At 38.5% G+C, this 22,034-nt stretch overlaps 1 long non-coding RNA gene across 1 annotated transcript; it reads left to right on the top strand.

Annotated features, from left to right (window-relative positions):
- The first annotated feature begins 4,549 nt into the window (after positions 1 to 4,549).
- On the top strand, positions 4,550 to 21,267 carry LOC144986984 (uncharacterized). The gene is made up of 2 exons (XR_013650822.1): positions 4,550 to 6,943; positions 7,970 to 21,267. It is a non-coding gene; the product is annotated as an uncharacterized LOC144986984 (long non-coding RNA).
- The last annotated feature ends 767 nt before the right edge of the window (positions 21,268 to 22,034 follow it).

The raw sequence follows: 22,034 nt of genomic DNA, 5'->3' as shown, positions 1-22,034 counted from the left end.
CTCAGATACTCGGACCACAAGCACCGGATCCCCCCAGGGCTGTGTCCTTTCACCCCTGTTACTCTCCCTGTACACAAACAGCTGCACAGCTGGTCACCTGTCTGTCAAACTCCTGAAGTTTGCTGACGACACCACACTCATCGGCCTCATCTCTGACGGAGATGAGTCGGCCTACAGGAGTGAAATAGCCAGGCTGGTGTCATAGTGCAGCGCTAACAACCTGGAGCTTAATGCTCTGAAGACAGTGGAGATGACAGTGGACTTCAGGAAGGCCCCAGCCCCCCTCCCCCCTGTCATCCTCTGTGACTCCCCGGTGACCTCTGTGGAGTCCTTCTGCTTCCTGGGAACCATCATCAGCCAGGACCTCAAGTGGGAGCAGAACATCAGCTCCATCACTAAGAAGGTCCAGCAGAGGATGTACTTCCTGAGGCAGCTGAAGAAGTTTCACCTCCCTGAAAAGATGTTGGTAGACTTTTACACCGCCATCATCGAATCCACCCTCACGTCCTCCATCACAGTCTGGTTCGCTGCGGCCACGGCCAGAGACAAGGCCAAGCTGCAACGCGTCATCCACTCAGCAGAGAAGGTGATCGGCTGCCACCTCCCGTCTCTCCAGGAGCTGCACATCTCCAGGACCTGGAGGCGGGCAGCCAGGATTGTAGCCAACCCCTCTCATCCAGGACATAATCTCTTTCGGCCCCTCCCTCCTGGCAAGAGGCTCCGGTCCATCAGGACCAGGACCTCGCGCCACAAGAACAGCTTCTTCCCCACTGCAGTCAGCCTGCTGAACAGTACCCCAACTCCCCCAGGTGACCCCCCCTCCCCCACCCACCCCCGCCCACCAAAGGACTGTCGGTGCCACTTACAGGCCCCACCATCCCAGCCCATCTGTGCTCCCACTTTAATTCACCTTACTCTACTGTATATAGTGTGTTGTTGTTGTTAACTTAATTTTTAACTTATTCTTAATTGCACTATACACCAAGTCAAATTCCTCGTTTTGTAAAGTGCGCTCTACTGAACCTGGCAATAAAACTTTTTCTGATTTCTGATTCTATTAATCATTGTTTTTTATTCATTCAAAATGCAATTAAATCAATATTTTATCTTTTTTCTTTTCCTTTTTCTTTTTTTTTTATCTCTTATATCCTTTTTTATAATCAATGTTTGAACTTCTTTTCCTTTCTATTGTCATGGTTTCAGTTTGTTGTCTTTTTTTTTGCTTTAGTTCTTGTTCTGTCTTGTTTGGTTCTGTTTCCTGTTTTATTTTGAAAGGTTTCCTGTCTTGTCATGTTTCTTGAGTTTTACTTCCTTTGGTCCCCATCTGCCCTAATCGTGTTCACCTGTGTCTTGTCTGCCCTGTCTGTATATAAGTCTTGTCTCTGCCTTCCTCCTGTGCTGGTCCATTAACTTCTGCTCATGTTGATCACGTCTTCTTGTCTGGCGTCCATGTCCCTTGCCATGCCACAGTAAGTTTTTGTTTTTAGTTTTGTCATCCTGCTCTGCAGCACTTTTTGTTAGTTAAATAAACCCACTTGCCCTGAACCCGTTTGCCTCCCGTCTCTGCGCCTGGGTCCTACCTGCTCTCGAGCCTCCCCCCCCACACGACATCTATACATCCAATGAAATTAAACTACAAATCAACAAACACAACTGATAACAAATGTCTCTAAAAAATGATGTGTATATTTGCAGAACCTTAAAAACACCAAACAAATAACAAATGCTTCCCAATTAAAGCACAAAAAATGGAACACAAAATGTAAAACCCAAGTTAGAAATTGCAATTTGAAAAAGATACTTTTTTCAGCAGCTTTTCAAAATCAATCACCAATTCTACTCTTCTGTGGATGAAACAAAGAACTCCAGAACAATGAAGCCATTTCTCTAAGTCTCTCTCACCTTCAGTTTTAAACAAGGTCTGTGAAAATCCACCATACATTGGTCACATGAACTCAGAGACCTGCTAAAAGTGCACAATTGTAAAAGCTCTTTTATATAGACAACTGTTTGTTTGCTTAGAGCTCTAAATATAAAAAAAATGCTTTTCTATCACCTAGACACAGATGGAGAACCATATCAACTGGATTAATAACAGGGTGGCATGTTTAGACAACATGAAGCTGTCCATCACATTTTTGACCTAAACATGTAAACACATCCTTGGCTCTGCGGTTAGGAAATGGTATTTGGGAATCTCTTTATACCAGGAGCCAGCCTGGCCATTGGAACATCGCCACAGTGCCCATCCAGACTGGGACAGCAATGGGGTCCACTTCAGAGCCGTGAGCTGCTGTGTTTAACTCCAGCTGTCCCAGCAAGGGAGACAACTGCAGCAACATCCACTGACCAAGCTGACAAGCCCTGGCAGAAAAGATCCCCACAAGAAAAACACTGGCTAAGGCAGGCTGGTCAAAAAAAAAATAGTTTTGCCATTGTCTTGCAGCTCGCAGATCAAGTGGTTTAGTTTTCCAGTAATGTCAGTCAAGAATGCAAGTTCAGATTCACAATGTTCATATTCACCATATTCAACAGACATCTCCTCCAATAGCACCTTAAAAATCCTGTGCTGTTTTGCTTTGCAGCTGAGGTTGTTTACGATTTTCAGAATAAGAGTCATTATATGTCCAGAGCCAATCACTTCTGCACATAAGGCCTGCTGGTGAATGACGCAGCAGTAATGCAGACATTTTGGAAAGTCTGGGTCAGCTTTACAGTGAGTGATGAAACCTGTTTGTCTATTGATCATAGCAGGAGTCCCATCTGCAGTCACTGCTACCAGCTTTTCTAATTGTACCTTTTTCTGCACAAAAACTCCTTCACCGTGTTATACATTTCAACTCCTCTTGTAGTTGTCTGTTAGGGCAGATGTGTCAGGAGTTCTTCTCTTGTGGAAACCAAAAGCTATGCTGTACTGTTGCCGTCCACAGACTCATCACACTGGACGTTAACCACCTGCACTTTGCAAGATCCCGGTCCAGCTAATTGGCCAAGTTATCAGACATAGCTGACACTCATCTAGACATTGTAGTGGAAATTGAATGAGTTCTATTGTTCTCATCCTTAGGGACAGTGATAGCAATTATCATCATTGCTTGAATTTTTTTCATGCTATATGCAAAAGTCTTTGTCCCTTAAGGCAACAGATTACAGCCCCCCCCCCCCCCCCCCCCGGCTGCTGTCGTATTAACAATAGCTTGGAGCTCCAGAATGGACAAGAAAAAACGACGAGAATGGCTCGAGCAGGGCGTTGCTCACGGGGCGGTCGCTCGTGCCGTGCGGTCGCACGTGCTCGGGCCCGCTAAATGCTACTTGTAGCTTTAATTATTATTATTATTATTCTTCCGACTTTTCCGTCGCCTTTTTGAGGCCTTTAACATACCCCAAAACTCACCAAATTTTGTATACACATCAGGAGTCGCGAAAAATTTCATATTTTATAGGAGAACGGCATAGGTAAACAAAAATGGCTCGATAGCGCCACCTGCAAAATTTGTTTTCGCGAGCACCTCCATATGCTTTATAGTACAAACCTGATTTTAACAGGGCATGTTCATCGGATAGAAACCTACAAAAAAGTCTCTTGGGACCAAGCTGTCAGTCGCACAGGAAGTCTGATATTTTGATGACAATATGTCATTTTTGCTGTATTTTGGTCATTTGCAGGCCTCGCTCTAGAACGAACTCCTCCTAGAGATTTGAGAGTAATGACTCCAAACTTTGGTTTTGTAAACTAGACACATGTCCGATGTTAAATTGCAAAGCTTTTAAGTTTTTATGGATGTTTGTGACCATGGCGGCGCGTCAAAATTGGAGGTCGTTTCGAAAACACGCCATGAAAAGAAAAATGGCCATTACTCAGCCATGCATAATCCAATCTGATCCAAAATTGATGTGCATGATTGTAGTCTGACTCTGAACACATCTGCAGTGAAAAAATCTGGAAAAAGTGTAGCGCCACCTGCTGGCAAGAGGAAATGACATGTTTTACTTGGAGCATCACTGCTCCGAGTAGGATGAGCCGACACACCTGAAAATGACGTCCACCTGTTGAAAAGCCATTGAAGTTTACTCTGACAAAAAAACATAACTTTCAATGCGGGGGTGTGGTCGTGACAGAGCGGCAAAGTTGGGCATCTCGCTATGCACACAAAAGTTGCTCTCACGTGCACATTCCTTGTCCAATCTCACTGAAATTCAATGGATATGATGAAGCTTCTATTCTGAACCCATGGATATGACAATCTTGGACGAGCTCTATAGCGCCACCTAGTTATTGCATTGGGCACATTCTGCCCTGTATTTTCTCTTTGCTTTGTCCGATGTGCATGAAATTAAAACTGGAGATACTCAGAAGGGTCCTCTCTCATCATGTAAAGTTTCATGGGTGTACACCTGACGGTGCCTGCGTAACAGGAAGTGGTCGATTATGTGCACCCAAATAATAGAAATTTATTATAAATCAGCCGTTTGTCTCAGGAAGCTGAGATTTCAGAATTAGATGCCTTTAATAACCTCCAGCTTTGATATGTAACACTATAGGGTCTACGAGAAACTTCATCACTTGATTTTTTTAATGAAATTTTGGACTGAACAAAGATTTTTAGCATAAATTCTGTTTAGGTTATCAGCACCAAGAATTCAACTTTCATAGGCATTTATGTGCTACTGCTTCCTAAAAAAATTCAGAATGATTGAAGTTACAGGTGACATCTTAGAGAGCATTACATCCAAAAAGGTCCGAAAACGTCTTTTTAGGCAAAACTGCAAACACCTATTTTTTTGCATAACTTATCTTTCAAATATCAGCACAAAAAAATTAAAAACGGTAGGGATCTGTGTTTGCTGCCTTCCATATTTTTTTCAGACTTAAAAGTGTAACAGATGATTTATAAAAAATCCTTTTCATCCAAAAACCTGTGTTAAATCTGTCTAGACTCCAAACAAACATTTTTTTTATGGTAACTTATGTTTCAACAATCGACACCAATTTTCACAGACCTAAAGCTGAACATGTCCCATAGCTCCCTGAATATTTTCATAGATATAAAATGAACTGGTCATTCTAACATCTGGCATTCTAACATCTAACATCTTACATGTCAAAGCCTCTCTCAGCCTGGCTCTGCTGAAGGAGTCGTGTTACAACCCCGCCCCCTCCTGCTGGGACCCCTGCTATGTAAATTAGCAAGCAGTGAACAGAGAGATGAGTAGTAAGAATGGCCATTACTCAGGCATGCATAATCCAAAGACAGCCAGTTAAACACTGAAAGACATATTTTTTCGGTATGTCTTTCATACATCTTTGGTATTAAAAACTCTCCAAGATGAATGTGCCTGACTCCACCTGCAGGTGGATCACAGACTTCCTGACGGACAGACAGCAGTATGTGAGGCTGGGGAAGCTCGTCTCAGATACTCGGACCACAAGCACCCGATCCCCCCAGGGCTGTGTCCTTTCACCCCTGTTACTCTCCCTGTACACAAACAGCTGCACAGCTGGTCACCTGTCTGTCAAACTCCTGAAGTTTCCTGGCAGAAAAGATCCCCTCAAGAAACACTGCAGGCTGTTCCATAAATAAAATATAGTTTTGCCATTGCCTTGCAGCTCGAAGTTCAAGTGATTTAGTTTTTCAGTAATTTCAGTCAAAAATGCAAGTTCAGATTCACCAAATTCAAATTCACCATATTCAGCAGACATCTCCTCCAATAGCACCTTGAAAATCCTGTGCTGTTTTGCTTTGCCGCTGAGGTGTTGATTTTCACAATAGGAGTCATCATGTGTCCAGAGCCAATCACTTGTGCACATAAGGCCTGCTGGTGAATGAAGCAGCAGTAATGCAGACATTTTGGAAAGTCTGGGTCAGCTTTACAGTGAGTGATGAAACCTGTTTGTCTATTGATCATAGCAGGAGCCCCGTCTGCAGTCACTGCTACCAGCTTTACTAATGGTACTTTTTCTGCACAAAAACTCCTTCACCGTGTTATACATTTCAACTCCTCTTTTAATTGTCTGTAAGGGCAGTTGTGTTTTGAAAAATTTTTTAGACTTCTTTATATTTATAGATATGAAGATTTCTCAACTTAAATAAAGCAGCCGATTGAACTTCTAAGAAAAGTCCACCAGAGAGAGTCAAAGGGATTACAATTCGGCCTCTAGGTAGCAGGTGACCGTTAAGTATTTATGCTGTAAAAGATTTTGTTGTTCTTTGACAAAGTTCACATGCAGCAGGCTTCCCCCACCAGCAAAGCATCATGGGAAGTATGACGTCACAACCCCTGAATAGCAAACGTTTCTTGTGAGATGTATCTAACAGAATCACCCACAAAACATTTTTTTGAACACAGACATAACACAAAGAAGACAACACACCACCACTTTGGGATTGGAATGTAATTTTATTAGATTTTAACCCTTGGGATCAAACTAAAAACGGAGCTGTCTGATTGGTCCATGGGAGAACTCATGCCAATGGGGCACAAACCCAACAGCTACAATGTTCCCTAACGGACTAATGATCAATAAAATAATTACTATAAAATGTTCTACACATACATACGGAACTAAACGAAGTAGAACTTCTATTATTTCATGAAAGCAATAACATGTAATCAATCTACTTCATCAAATACGAACGATAAAATGCATGATGGGAAAAACCACAAGTCAAGCAGCTGGTCAAGCCATTGAAGGCAGGGCATTTTCGTCTGAGTACTCCCTCTGCTCGACCCCTGCTGGACGACTGGAGAATCACACCCCACAGAGAATTTCGCTGAAGCTTGCCGAATTTGAGCAAATCAGTTCTTTTCAGAACTTTCTCATTTCCTCTGCACTTCGATCTTCGACGCTCCTGACCAGCAAGGAAGACTACAGGACCCCCAGTGAGAAGAACTCGACCTTGCCAGACGCACTGCGCCGAGGACGCCTTCAATTTGACTCGAGGTTTGTCACGACCATTATGAATTTTCCCGCGACTTGTAAACGAACCATTACTTTAATCGACCATCGACACTTTTTTACATCGCCACAACGACTACTCACCTTCTGATTATCAATTTTATTGAATAAAAAACCGTAAAAGTTGCTTAAAATTGATTAGACGAACGCAAATAATTTGACCTTTTACTTCGTTGAACCGGAAGTGATGGCGGGCATTTTGTTTCGAACGTAATTTTAAAAAGACTTTTCAAAGCAAACCAACCGACGAATTTTCTTTTTAAACGGACACAAATGTACAAAATGACATGTAGAATCGATACTGGTCGACAAACAACAAGTTTCTATCAGTTTCAGAGATCGTTTTTTTTTGTAGTCTATCCACCATCTTTGTAGTTCTCAATTAAATATTCGAATGTAGTTTTTACGGTTTTTAAACCACATTAACCAGTGAAACTCCTTTCTAATTGATCAAATACATAGCAGTTCACATATAATACATTTTGAACGCGTGCCGACCCGTGAGTATTTCCACTGAAGATCAGTTCCAACCTATTTTGTACTTTTTAGGTTTTAAGTTAAATTTTCAGTGTTTAATAATTTCATAGGACACATGTTAAATTTATTTGTGTATAAATGTTTTCATATAATCTATAAGTGTGGCAGCCAGTATGAATATATTTGCAGGAACACACACAGATTTTAAAATGGCTGCTTGGCCTCCTGTTCGCTTTAGGATTGATAACGTTATTATTAGTTTATAAATGTTTTTATGGTCTTGGGCCTTCATATTTGTCTGATATGATTTTAATGTATGATCCCCTGTGGACCCTGAGGTCCTCTGATACAGGCCTTTTGGTTATCCCAAAAGTTAAAACACACGGCAAGGCCTCATTCAGTTTTAATGGACCTCCTCTATGGATTAGCCTCCCAGAGAGCATCTACCATTTCATGTCTATTAAAGTTTGTTTATGTATTTATTTTTGTTTGAATTAAATGTTTTTCCTTTTACATTTTTATTTGTAACTCCAGAGTTTTCCTCTGAGGGATCTTCCACACCAGTGACTAAACCTTTGTCTGGACAACAGAGAGAGGAGCTGTTTGCTGTTTTTTCCAGAGAACGTTGTGTTTTGTAAGCCATTAAAGAGTTTGGTAAAGGTAAGTTAAATTTGCAGTGTTTAATAATCTATTATAGCAGTGATCCCCAACCTTGTTTCAATAAACTTGATTGCACATTTTTTAAGTTAACGGACAGGTCTTTGAGATGTTGGTGGAGGATTACTGTAGCAACGCCACGCAGAAGGAGGAACAGATGTGTGACATCACACATCCCAGCTTTAATTTAGACACCCATGGATAGAACATTGCATGGCTCTCATCATCCTCCCCCCTTCTGCCACTCATGGTGCAAAAAAGAAAAATGTAGCTATTTTTTTCTGGAAGTAGAAGGCTCCTCTTCTGTCTCCTGGCTGGGCCTTTTCACCTATGCAAAAAAAACTTTCCAAAGACGTTTGTTTTTTACTCATTTTGCTAGCTCCTGGGTTTTATTTTAGCGATAACTTATCACGTGACTGAGAGGAGCACCTTGGTCTGTGTTACTATGGAAGCGATTCTGTAGCATTAATAAAAAGCAAAGTCAAAACCAGAAATGCCTTTTAATTTTCAAGATGAAGCTGCATTTTTTGACTCAAAAATAAAATGAAAAAGCCATCCACCAAAATGCTTTTTCATTTCCTTCTTCAACACTGATTATTCTGTCACTTAATTAAAATTAAAATGAAAATGGTATTTGACATTTCATTTTCAAGACGTTCCATGGTAAATGTGTAGCATAATTCATTTAGAAATGTCTAATTTGACATTTAAAATGGATTAATAGAAATGCTTTTTATTTTCAAAGTGAAGCTGCATTTTTTGACTCAAAATTAAAAAGAAAAAGCAATACTTCAAAATGCTTTATCATTTTATACTGCAACACAGCTTTTTTGTCACTTAATTAAAATGATAAAGAAAATGGTATTTGACATTTCATTTAAAAAAAGGTGCATGGTAAATGTGTAGCATAATTCATTTAGAAATGTCTAATTTGACAATAAAAATGGTTTAACAGAAATGCTTTTTAATTTTCAAAATGTAGCTGCATCAAATAGCTCAAAATTCAAATATAATAGCAATATTTCAAAATGCTTTTTCATTTTATACTTCAAACCGCTTATTCTGTGTCATAATTAAAACGAAAATGCAAAGAGGGGATTGCATTTGCATTTTAACATCCACCCTGCAAAACTTGGAGCAATATTCATTTCTTAAAAGCATTAGCAGAGGGGAGGCGGGGCGATGACGTCACTGCTTTCTCCGTGTGTCCGCCTGCTGAAAGACACACGCACCAGGAGCAGACTGTTAGTGGCAGAGAAGAGGGTTTTGTGATGGTTGTGAACTTCTGATGAGTTTGCACAGCTTCTCAGGACTAACTAGCAGCATGTCCGTCTTCTGCGGTCCTCCTCCTGACGCACGCAGACAAGCTTTTTATCTTCGGACCGCCAGCTGCCTTTTCATAGCGGAGCGCGAAGCTCCGATCGCTGAAGGCGGAAATGCTGCTACGATGATCCGAGAAACCATCATATGAATTTGTGTTTCCAGTGGTGTCCAGAACAAAATAAAAACTGATGTAATTCTCACATATTTACAAATTTATTTGCAGCTAAATTTGCTGTTTGACAGCTGGAGCTCCATCAACAGACAGATTTCTCCATGCTAAACGGTTGCTGGTTGGACCAAAAACACTCACTCAGCGTGAAGCTGCAGGAGACTATCTTCATAATGTGCTTTTATTACTGTTATGATTATTATTAAAGGCCTGCTCTGCTTGATCATATGTTTGTAAATCCGTGCGGTCAGACGACGCTGAAGAAGTTGGGTTGGGATTCACAGCTTCTGATTCAAGAGGGAGCTAAAGGAACATTCTGCTGCATTTCTCGCATTAAGATCCAGGAATCCAGGTTTGAGCAGGCCAGGTCCAGCGGTTTGTGAACAGGACCCAGTTTTAGGTGATCTTAATGCGAACACAGACACACCAGGTCTCTCAGCGACAGCGGCCGTACACACGGAGAAAGCAGTGACGTCATCGCCCCACCCCCCCTCTGCTAATGTGTTTAAGAAATGAATATTGCTCCAAGTTTTGCAGGGTGGATGTTAAAATGCAATCCCCTCTTTGCATTTTCGTTTTAATTATGACACAGAATAGGCGGATTGAAGTATAAAATGAAAAAGCATTTTGAAATATTGCTTTTATATTTGAATTTTGAGCTACATTTTCAAAATTAAAAAGCATTTCTGTTAATCCATTTTAATTGTCAAATTAGACATTTCTAAATGAATTTTGCTAGACATTTACCGTGGACCTTTTTTAAAATGAAATGTCAAACACCATTTTCTTTATCATTTTGATTAAGTGACAGAATAAGCTGTGTTGAGGAAGGAAATAAAGCATTTTGAAGTATTGCTTTTTCTTTTTAATTTTGAGTCAAAAAATGCAGCTTCATTTTGAAAATCAGAAAAGCATTTCTATTAATCCATTTTAAAGGTCAAATTAAACATTTCTAAATGAATTATGCTACACATTTACCAGAGAACGACTTGAAAATGAAATGTCAAATACCATTTTCATTTTAATTAAGTGACAGAATAAGCTTTGAGGAAGGAAAAGAAAGCATTTTGGGGGATTGTTTTTTCATTTTATTTTTGAGTCAACAAAATGCAGCTTCTTTTTGAAAATGAAAAAGCATTTCTGGTTTTAACTTTGCTTTTTATTAATGCTACTGAATCGCTTCCATACATTACTGGTGACATAGACGGGTGTGACAGTCACACAGAGAATCGGGCATCTTTTCAAAATAAAACATCTTTCAGATTCAGATATAAATAAACCGGAAGTAAAGTAAGTTATTTATTATTTGCGGCCCGGGGGTTGGGGACCACTGTATTATAGGACACATGTTACATTTATTTGTGTATAACTATTTTCCAATAGTCTGAATATTTAATTTTATGTTTTTGATTATTTGTCTGTGTGGTATAAATGTATTGCTTTATGTATACATAATAGAAATGAGAATTTTATTTTAATGGTGGTTTCATTTTTTTATTTTTTTTTTAGATGCCACGAAAGAAGGGATTTAATATGCGTCGCACCAAAGTGTGTAAGGTTCAGGAAGAAGGTAAAACTTCTGGTTGTGTTTGTCTGGAGCAAATACAGAGGCCTTTGATTTCTGGAATGAAAGTAAGATTGACAAATTCAAGTGATAGTACAACATCGCTTACATGTTGTGTTGTGGCTGCAATCAACCATGTTGTTGCTCCAGTGTGTACATGGAGGGACGCTGATGTTGATAATATTTGAAATGAAGGTGTGCAGTTGGTTTGTTCATTTAATGGAAGTGATGGATGTGTGAACAATTCCGAAAAGTTATTCAAGGTTTCTGAAAAGCTCAGTGTGTTTGGAAGAATTTGGGATGTTGCTATCAATGAGCCTGTGTATTCTGGTGATTCAAAGAGTGAAGATTTTTCACTGTTGTATGAAATGATGCAGGAGCGACTGATGGAGGAAGATCTGTGTTTGTTGGATTTGCAGGGTTTCGTTTGTGCTGTCATTCATCACAAAGAGTATTTTGTTGTGGTTGATTGTGGTGCACGAGATTCATCTGGAATGTTTTCTAATATTGGAACATCTGTGGCTGTCTTCAACAGTTGCTTTAATGACTTGATGTTGCACATTTGGAACTTGAAAAAGTCTTTGAATGCAGAATGGTTTGGCATTAGTTCAATGTTTGTGAAAGAAGCTTCTTGGGACGGGTGTAATAATACATTTGGTTTGGGAGCAGAGGATGCACGTGTGAATCAGTCAGTTTTGGGCAAAAGACAGACTGGTTTTATAAAAGAACATGTTCAGGAGTTAAATGACAAAATTGTGGTTGGCGATAAATGTAAAGTGTTAATGGAATGCAAAAATACATTGAAAATTGGAAAAAAGGGCAGTAATTTAAAAAAAAAATCATCTTCAGTGATTTTAAATGAAAACAATTGTAACAGATTTGACACAGAACGTTGTGTAAGGGGATCTTTTCATCAAGGAGATCGGCAGCTTCAAAACAGAGGTGTGCAGTGCATGGCAATAGCCCTGGTGAGTATGGCTAAACACACGCATCGTAGTGTTTTTGAGTGGGAGGCAACAGACTTGGACCATGTTGTGTTTCTTGGTGATCAGCTTTACTCCTCGGTGTGTGAAAACAAAATCATCCCTGGAAATTTGAAGTTTTTGTCAGTACCTGATTTGCCCATGGATTCTGAAATTGATGGTAAATTATTTAAGTTTGAGTATGGTGAATACGTTTCTGGGATTGTTAATGTGAGTAATGGTAAATTTGTTGACAGTGGTGAAGTGATAACTCTTAAAAAGGGACTGGAGCACATGCTTGTCAAGTATAAAACATGTTTTTTGACCATAGGCAGTAGTACTTGTGCTGTTATTTCAGAAAACGGCCATTATGCTGTGGTGGATTCACATGCACGCAGTGGTACTGGAATGGCAGATGTAAATGGAAGAAGTATTATCATGTACCTTCCTAGTCTTAATGATTTATACAATTATATTTGTTGCCTGAGTATTTCACTTGCAGGGAAAGAAATGGCTTTTGAAATTGCATCCGTTGCTGTTACTGACAATGATCATAGTGAGAAAAATAAACAAAGTGTGCTTGAGAAGGATTGTAAAACTGGATTAAATACTGGGTCACAGTTTGGTTTCGGGTGCAGTTTAGATGTTCAAACTGGTCCCTTACCGTTGCATGAAAGTAACAGAAAGCGTAAGCTTTCTACTGTGCAACGTGAATCAAAGAAGACAAAATGGTATGATGCTAATGAAGCTAGTTTGGATGTTGAGTTTCTTGATGTTTCATCAAAGAAACTTGAGTTTTACCCTGTTGATTTTGATGTTACACAAGCATTGTGTAAACAACTGAATGTGCATTGTGAAAACACTGCTTGTTCTAACCCTCTAGAGGTTGATATGTTGGGAATTCCATGTCAAACTGATCATATAGTAGCCGATGGCAATTGTTTTTTTAGGGCTGTGTCCAAAGTTATTAGTGGTACAGAGAAAAATCACATAAAGTTAAGACGTGCAGTTGTCACACATTTACAAAAGAATGTTGGAAATTATAGTTCTCTTTTGAGATCTGAAAATATGTCTGTGGATGAATATCTCAATGTTTCTAGAATGAGATTTTCTGGTAGTTGGGCTACAGAGGTTGAAATTCAAGCTACAGCTGACTACTTGGGTGTGAGTGTGTATACATTTCACAATGAACGTTGGTTGAAATATGCCTGTCAACGTAAGGCCATATCTAAACAAGGCATATATTTGCAAAATATAAATGAGTGTCATTATGAAGTTGTAACTTGCGTTGAAATGTTTCAGCAGCAGCGTTGTTTTGGGTTGTGTAAATCTATGGAAAAAAATAATTTGGGTCATAATATGAGGCAACGCAAAAGAGACTCAGAAATGCTGTCAGAAGGAGATTGCAAGAGTGTTAAACATGGCAGGTCTGAAGTTGGTGATTGTAATGAAGTTTTGTTTAGTGCATTGGTTAACAATGATCACCAAAACAGTGAAATTTATCAAAGTAACAATTTAGTTGAAAATGCTTTCAGTTTTTATCCATTGTCGTTTGAGAGTGCAGTTTTGTTGTCAAAACATATTGATTTAGATTTTGTGAAGCAGTATGAAGACATTCCAACTAATAATGTAACGCTTGGTTCTATTTGTAAGACAGAGGTCATATTAAATGATGGCAATAGTTTTTTTCGTGCTATTTCTCGAGTCATTAGTGGATCTGAAAATTGTCATAGAAGAGTTCGACTGGCTGTTGTTAAGTTTATGCTAAAGAACAGTGACATTCATATGAAGTTGCTGGAGAAAGGATATGCCACAGTGTCTGAGTACATTCAAAAGTCACGTATGAAATATGTTGGCAGTTTTGTATGTGAGATTGACATTCAAGCTACTTCAAATGTTTTGGGAGTAGAAATTTTTGTACACAATGGTAGCATATGGAGAAAGTATAACCCTGTAAATAAAATACTTGGAAATCAAGCAATTTATTTGCGAGAATGTGGTGAGAAATATTACGAGGTTGTTGTTTGTGTTCATTGTAGTGGTAAAATTGGGTGTGCCAATTGGTGTAAAAGCAATAGTATTTGTTCTGAGAAACCACTGTTAAGATGTCGTTCTTTTCAACCACATAATGTTAGTTGTGATTCAGTTGGTGAATCTTCCTTTTCAAAGTATCTAAAAAAAAGGAGATCTTTTTACCACAAAATGCAATATCAAACAAGTGAACTGCATAAACAGAAGAAAAAAGATATGAGTAAAAGGAAATATGCATCTGATTCTTTGCGTAGATCCAGAGCATTAGAATTGAGTAAAAATAAATATAGGGAAAATGCTATGCATAAAATGTGGGTTAAAGAACGTAGTTCTGCAAAATACAGAACTGATGATTTACACAGACATCGTGTTAAAAATGGGAGTAAAAGCAAGTATAAATTTGATTTGTTACACAAACATAATGTTAAGGAAATGAGTAAAAGAAAATATCAGATTAATGTTACTCATAGAGAAAATGTTAAAGCACTGAGTTCTAGAAAATATCAGAGTAATGTTACTCATAGAGAAAATGTTAAAGCACTGAGTTCTAGAAAATATCAGAGTAATGTTACTCATAGAGAAAATGTTAAAGCACTGAGTTCTAGAAAATATCAGAGTAATGTTACTCATAGAGAAAATGTTAAAGCACTGAGTTCTAGAAAATATCAGAGTAATGTTACTCATAGAGAAAATGTTAAAGCACTGAGTTCTAGAAAATATCAGAGTAATGTTACTCATAGAGAAAATGTTAAAGCACTGAGTTCTAGAAAATATCGTCAAGATCCTCACTTTAGGAAAAGTGTGTTGGATGGGATGAAATTGAAGCGACAATTGAATAAAAAACAGTTGGAAGAGTTTGATGTTGTTATGAAACAATTTTTGGATAAAGTTAAAGATGGACCTGGGTTTGTTTGTTGTGTATGTCATAGGTTGTTATTTGAACATCAAGTATTACATTGTAAAAAAGAGTTGTACAGTAATGCAGGACTTGGACTTATCGCTGATCAATGTATCACTTCTGGTTATTTGCATATCTGCAATGCAAACTGCTCAAAAAATTGTGAATGGATGAAAACATCAAGAAGCAAATTGTGGATTTGTTACACGTGTCATGCTAAAATCAAGAAAGGTAAAGTACCAGCTGAAAGTGTTAAAAATAACTTAGAACTTGAACCTATACCAGCGGAATTGGCATGTTTAAATCAATTAGAACAACATCTAATAGCGTTACATATTCCATTTATGAAACTGTTAGCATTGCCCAAAGGTGGACAGAATGGCGTGCATGGACCTATTACTTGTGTTCCTGCAAATACTGAACAAACAACTTATTTGTTACCACGCATGTCTATTGAGGGTTCTCTTGTGCCTGTGAAATTAAAACGGAAGCTTACTTATAAAGGACATTATGAATATCAGTATGTTGATACGGAACGTGTTAAGCAGGCTTTACAGTTTTTACAAACCCATAATTATTATTATAACAACGTGAAATTTAATAATGATTGGATTAATGGTTTTTGTAAAGAAACATCTGATGTGGTAGAAAAAGATGTTGAATGCACTGCAAATGTTGACGATTCAAATGTTTTAGGAGATGAACTTCTGCATGATAGACAGCAGCATTGCATGTTCCAGGACACTTGTCTAATGCCAGTAGACATTGGTCAAGAGGCTTTGGATCAATATTTTGATCACATTTTGAATGTAGCTCCCGCTGAAGGCAATAGTCCGGTGAAGTTGTTGTCCGATATTACAAATGAGGCTAAGTGTTTTCCTGTGTTGTTTCCTAAGGGTGGACCAACATATCATGATGGAAGACAACATCCTTTAACTCTATCACGATATTTTAACAACAGGATTCTTAATGCTGATTGTCGTTTTGCACAAAATGTGGAATATATTTTTTTTGCCCAATATATGACAGAATTAGAAAAGGTCGTTTCAAATGTTTCGATTGCAGTAAGAAAAGGTAAGTATAATTTTAAAAATAAACGAGTAGTTACTGGAGAGTTGTTGAAAAGTGATGATTCTATTAAAAGGATGTTGGAATTTGATGATGGGTACCGATTTTTAAAACCAATTAGAGGTACGCCAGCTTTTTGGCAGGCGGCCCAGAAAGACCTCATGGCTTGTGTGAGGCAGCTTGGAATCCCCACATGGTTCTGTTCATTTTCTTCAGCTGATATGCGTTGGAAGAATTTACTTTCCTGCATTCTGAAGCACGAAGGTAGAACTGAAACTGTGGAGCAGTTGGAATGGGCAGACAGATGTGAGCTTTTGCGTCGTAATCCTGTCACTGCTGCTCGGATGTTTGATTTTCGTTGGCATTGTTTTCTGAAAGAGGTTCTTATGTCGCCTGCATGTCCTATAGGAAAAATTAAGGATTATTTTTATAGGGTGGAGTTTCAGCAACGAGGCTCACCACATCTTCATTGCCTGTTTTGGATAGAGGATGCACCTGTAATTGACAGAAATACAGATGCTGAAGTGATTGCATTTATTGATCGTTATGTGACTTGTGAGTTACCATCAAATATTGACTTACTGGAAATTGTAACATCTGTGCAAAAACACTCTGAAACACATGCGAAAACATGTAAAAAAAAAGGAACTGTGTGTCGTTTTAATTTTCCTAGACCACCTTCTGCGCGTACATTCATATCACGTAGCACAAGTGCTGAAGAGACACAGTCTTGTCAATGTGTGTTATCACAGAAAGAGTCTTGCAACTGTAAAGAAAATGCACAGACACCGCAATTGAAGAAAAAAGAGGCTTCTGCATTGATTGCACACATTAAAGCTGCTCTCTCAACTGATGGGCCAACTTATGACAATGTTGAGGATTTGTTTGAATCTGTTGGGTTAAACCAAAGCACATTTGAAACTGCATATAACTGTTGTGCTCGGAAAACCCATGTTGTGCTGAAACGTCAACTTAAAGAAGTTTGGATTAATCAATATAGCAAGCCACTGTTAAAATGCTGGAATGCTAATATGGATATACAGTTTGTTGTCGACGCATACGCATGTGTTGTGTACATCATTTCTTACATCTCTAAATCAGAGAAGGAAATGGGTTTATTATTGCAGTGTGCACAAAAGGAAGCATGCAGGGATGGAAATGCTTCTGCCAAAGAGAGTCTAAAAACATTAGGCAGTACATATTTGCACAACAGAGATGTATCTGCTCAAGAAAGTGTTTATAGACTGACAAATGCACATTTGAAAGAGTGCTCTCGGAAAGTTGTGTTTCTTCCTGTTGGTGAAAATACTGTTAAAATGAGTTTACCGTTAAAAGTACTTAAAGAAAAAGCATCAAAGCATTCTGTTAGCACAGATGATATGTGGATGACAAACATTGTGGATAGATATAAGAACAGACCTAAGAGTGATGATTTTCCTTCAATGTGTTTAGCAGTATTTGCTTCCGAATTTCGTGTGTTGTCAAAAAATGAAAGTGCTGCTAAGCGAATAAAGTTGAACAACAACACTGGATATGTTGTAAAAAGAACCCGCACACAACCTGCTGTTGTACGTTACGTTAAGTTCTCTGAAACAAAACAGCCTGAATTGTTTTATCAAAGCAATCTGCAGTTGTTTTTGCCATACTACAGCGATAGCCAGCTGAAACCTCAAGGTTTTGAAACGTATCAAGACTTTTTTCATAAGGGCACGATAAGACTTGGTAATTCAGGTCTGCAGTTGGTAAAGTCCGTGGTAACATTAAACAGAAGTAAATTTGAAATTGATGGTGATAAATTGGTTAATGCTCAGCAAGGGATAGATAATGCTGGTGTAGTTGAAGATGCCTGGTGTGAATTATGCCCTGAGCAAGAATTGGAAAGACTTGAGTGTCAAGAGTTGTTGCAGAACCAAAAAAGTGTCGATGATGAACAGGAATTTGATATTCCTGATTTAAGAGTTTCTGCTCAACATAGCCATTTCTTTCAACTGAATAACACAAAAATGCCTCGTAGTGATGGCTTGGCTTTAATTCGCTCTTTAAATGAAATTCAGATGGATATTTTTTACCAAGTGAGAAAATGGTGTGTGGAAAAGGTTTTGGGAAAAAAGCCAGAACCATTCCACCTGTTCATAACAGGAGGTGCAGGGACTGGTAAAACTCACCTAATTAAAGCAATAAAATATGAATCAAATAGACTATTGTCTCCTCTTTGTCGTCATGTAGATGACATCTGTGTTTTGTTGACGGCTCCCACAGGAATTGCTGCGTTTAATGTACAAGCAAGTACTATACACAACACTTTTTGTATTGGTAAAGATGTCCGCTTACCTTACACACCACTGGGTGAGGAAAAATTAAATTCTTTACGTGCCATTTACAGCAGTTTACAGATTTTGATAATTGATGAAATATCCATGGTAGATCATAATTTATTAGCATATATTCATGGGCGTCTGAGGCAAATAAAGCAAACTGGTAACTCTGCATTGTTTGGAAATGTTTGTATTATTGCAGTTGGGGATTTCTTTCAATTACCTCCAGTGAGAGGAAAACCATTGTATGTAGAAAATGTGGGTATGGATCTTTGGTGTGGTGTGTTTGAAATTGTTTGCCTAGAAACCATTGTACGCCAAAAAGATCAGGAATTTGCCAAATTACTCGGCAGAGTTAGGACACGATGCAAAGGTACTGAAATGTTAAAAAGTGATATCCAACAATTGAAGTCACGTGAAACGGGAGAAGGCAGCTCTGCTTTACATATTTTCCCAACTAATGGTCAAGTAAATCAACATAATTTAACCCATCTACACTCATCCTGTCCAGAGTATGTAACTATTAAAGCTCAAGATTATGTAAATTGTAAGGAAACAGGTAGACAAGTGTTACTAAGTGGTAATCATTCAAATGCTAACAATACTTGTCTAGCAGAAAGACTTCTTTTGGGGAAGAATGCACGTGTCATGCTCTGTAAAAATGTTGATGTGGCAGATGGTCTTGTCAATGGTGCATGTGGAATTGTGACTGATATTGTCTATAGAAACTCTGACTTTCCACAAATTGTTTTTGTGAATTTTGATAATAAAGACATTGGAAGACAACGGAAGAAACAGTATGAAAATCATCCAGGGCTTGTCTCAGGTTCTGTAGCCATTGTTCCAGAAGAGGAACGAGTCACAGGAAGAGGTGGTCTGAGACGTCAGTTTCCTCTAAAACTTGCTTGGGCTTGTACTGTTCATAAAGTTCAGGGTCTTACCATTGATAATGTTGTTGTGTCTTTGAAAAAAACTTTTGCTCCTGGGCAGGCTTATGTTGCATTAAGCCGCGTAACAAGTTTGTCTGGTTTAATTATTCAAGATTTTAAGGAACAGGCCATTTACTGTAACAAAACAGTTTCTGAATATGTGGCAAACATGCCTCAATATCTGATAAATAAAGAAAATCTCACTTCTAGTTCATGTGAATTCAGCATTTTCCTCATGAATGTGCAAAATTTACAGTGGCATGTAAAGGACTTAGCTTTGTGCACAAAACAGTTACATGTTAACTGCATAGCTGTAACTGAAACATGGCTTCCAAATGCACCTTTAACTGATGCATTGAACATCAGTGTGTATAATTTTTATAGTATGCCACGCTCACTGTCTTATAGTGGAGTAGATCCTAGACTGAATGTGATTAAAGGCTTAAAACATGGTGGTGTTGGAATGTACACCGTTGAAAATATCCTGTTTGAACATGTAGAGATACAAAATGTAGATATTGAATGTTTAGTGCACAGATTTATTACATCAAACATAGTCGTGGCAGTTCTGTATCGTCCACCATCATATGCCATTTCATTATTTAGAGAGAACCTTAAGAAATTAGTTGATCTTTTGGAGCCCCTGGGTGATACCATTGCTATAATGGGTGATTTTAATGAAAACTTAGTAAACTCTAAGACAATAACTGATTTCATGGCACATAAAGGTTTCATTCAACTGGTTTCTGAAAACACAACGTTAAAAAATACGATAATCGATCATGTGTACTTAAAAACAACAAACTATAAAGTCGAATGTACAGTTGTACAAACATACTTTAGTGATCATGATGGGGTTCTTTGTCGTTTTACACATGTAAGTGACTGTTGATGATTGTGGCAAAGGAGAAAGGGAGAGATGGCGACATCTTTATCTCTTTTAAGTCACAAATGTCTGACTTAATATAAAACGTCAAATGTTGAACTCAATACATGCTGGTGTCAGTTGTTGTGGCGAAGGAGAAAGGGAGAGATGGCGACATCTTTATCTCTTTTAAGTCACAAACGTCTGACTTAATATAAAACGTCAAATGTTTAACCAAATACATGCTGGTGTCAGTTGTTGTGGCGAAGGAGACGGGGAGAGATGGTGACATCTTTATCTCTGTTAAGTCACAACGTCTGACTTAAATTAAAACGTCAAATGTTTAACCAAATACATGCTGGTGTCAGTTGTTGTGGCGAAGGAGACGGGGAGAGATGGCGACATCTTTATCTCTTTTAAGTCACAAACGTCTGACTTAATATAAAACGTCAAATGTTGAACTCAATACATGCTGGTGTCAGTTGTTGTGGCGAAGGAGAAGGGGAGAGATGGCGACATCTTTATCTCTTTTAAGTCACAAACGTCTGACTTGATATAAAACGTCAAATGTTTAACCAAATACATGCTGGTGTCAGTTGTTGTGGCGAAGGAGACGGGGAGAGATGGTGACATCTTTATCTCTGTTGAGTCACAACGTCTGACTTAAATTAAAACGTCAAATGTTTAACTAAATACATGCTGGTGTCAGTTGTTGTGGCGAAGGAGACGGGGAGAGATGGTGACATCTTTATCTCTGTTAAGTCACAATCCTCTGACTTTATGGAAATATGGTTTCTTTTCCTGCATCATGAATACATATAAGGCATTACAAATTTACATTTTTTTCTGTAGTTAGCAATTGAGTAAAGAATCAAAATCCTTTTTTTGCATATTTCTAAATTTCAAACCATCTGATTTACAAACATATTCCAAGTACTCAAAAAGTACTTCAGAAAGTAATTGAAATTTATGTATCTATTGCATTCCTATGGCCTAGTTATTCATGATGCAGGTTTTGCTTTCCTTGCCATGTGACTTCAAAAAAGCAAAAGACATTGGTAATGGTACTCCCAGTTACTGGGATGGGGTTCGATTCCCTACAATGTCCGTGTTCTGAGGTCACATAAACATTTTTTTAATGTCAGTGAATATATGTCTTCATGAATTAACTTTTTTAATCAGAGAAATTTCTATAAATCTCGCCATAGGAGAATCCCCACCGCACCCACCCAGACTAGAACATCAACGGGGTCCACTTCACAGCCGTGAGGCTGCAAAGTTAAACTCCAGCTTCCCCAGAAAGGGCAACAACCACAGACCAAGCCGACAAGCCCTGGCAGAAAAAATCCGCACAAGAAACACTGCAGTCTGTTCCAAAAAAATATATAGTTTTGCCATTGCCTTGCAGATCACAGTAAAAGTGATTTAGTTTTCCAGTAATGTCAGTCAAAACTGCAAGTTCAAATTTACCATATTCTTATTCATACTCACCATATTCAGCAGACATCTCTAATAGCACCTTGAAAATCCTGTGCTGTTTTGCTTTGCAGCTGAGGTTTTTTATGATTTTCACAATAGGAGTCATTATGTGTCCAGAGCCAATCACTTCTGCACATAAGGCCTGCTGGTGAATGAAGCAGCAGTAATGCAGACATTTTGGAAAGTCTGGGTCAGCTTTACAGTGAGTGATGAAACCTGTTTGTCTATTGATCATAGCAGGAGCCCCGTCTGCAGGTATGGCTACCAACTTTTCTAATGGTACCTTTTTCTGCACAAAAACTCCTTCACCGTGTTATACATTAAAACTCCTCTTGTAGT

The sequence above is a fragment of the Oryzias latipes genome, chromosome 18 (genome assembly GCF_053564925.1).
Source record: "Oryzias latipes strain Hd-rR chromosome 18, Olatipes_Hd-rR_3.1".
NCBI lineage: Eukaryota > Metazoa > Chordata > Actinopteri > Beloniformes > Adrianichthyidae > Oryzias > Oryzias latipes.
This window is presented reverse-complemented; position numbering and strand designations above follow the sequence as displayed.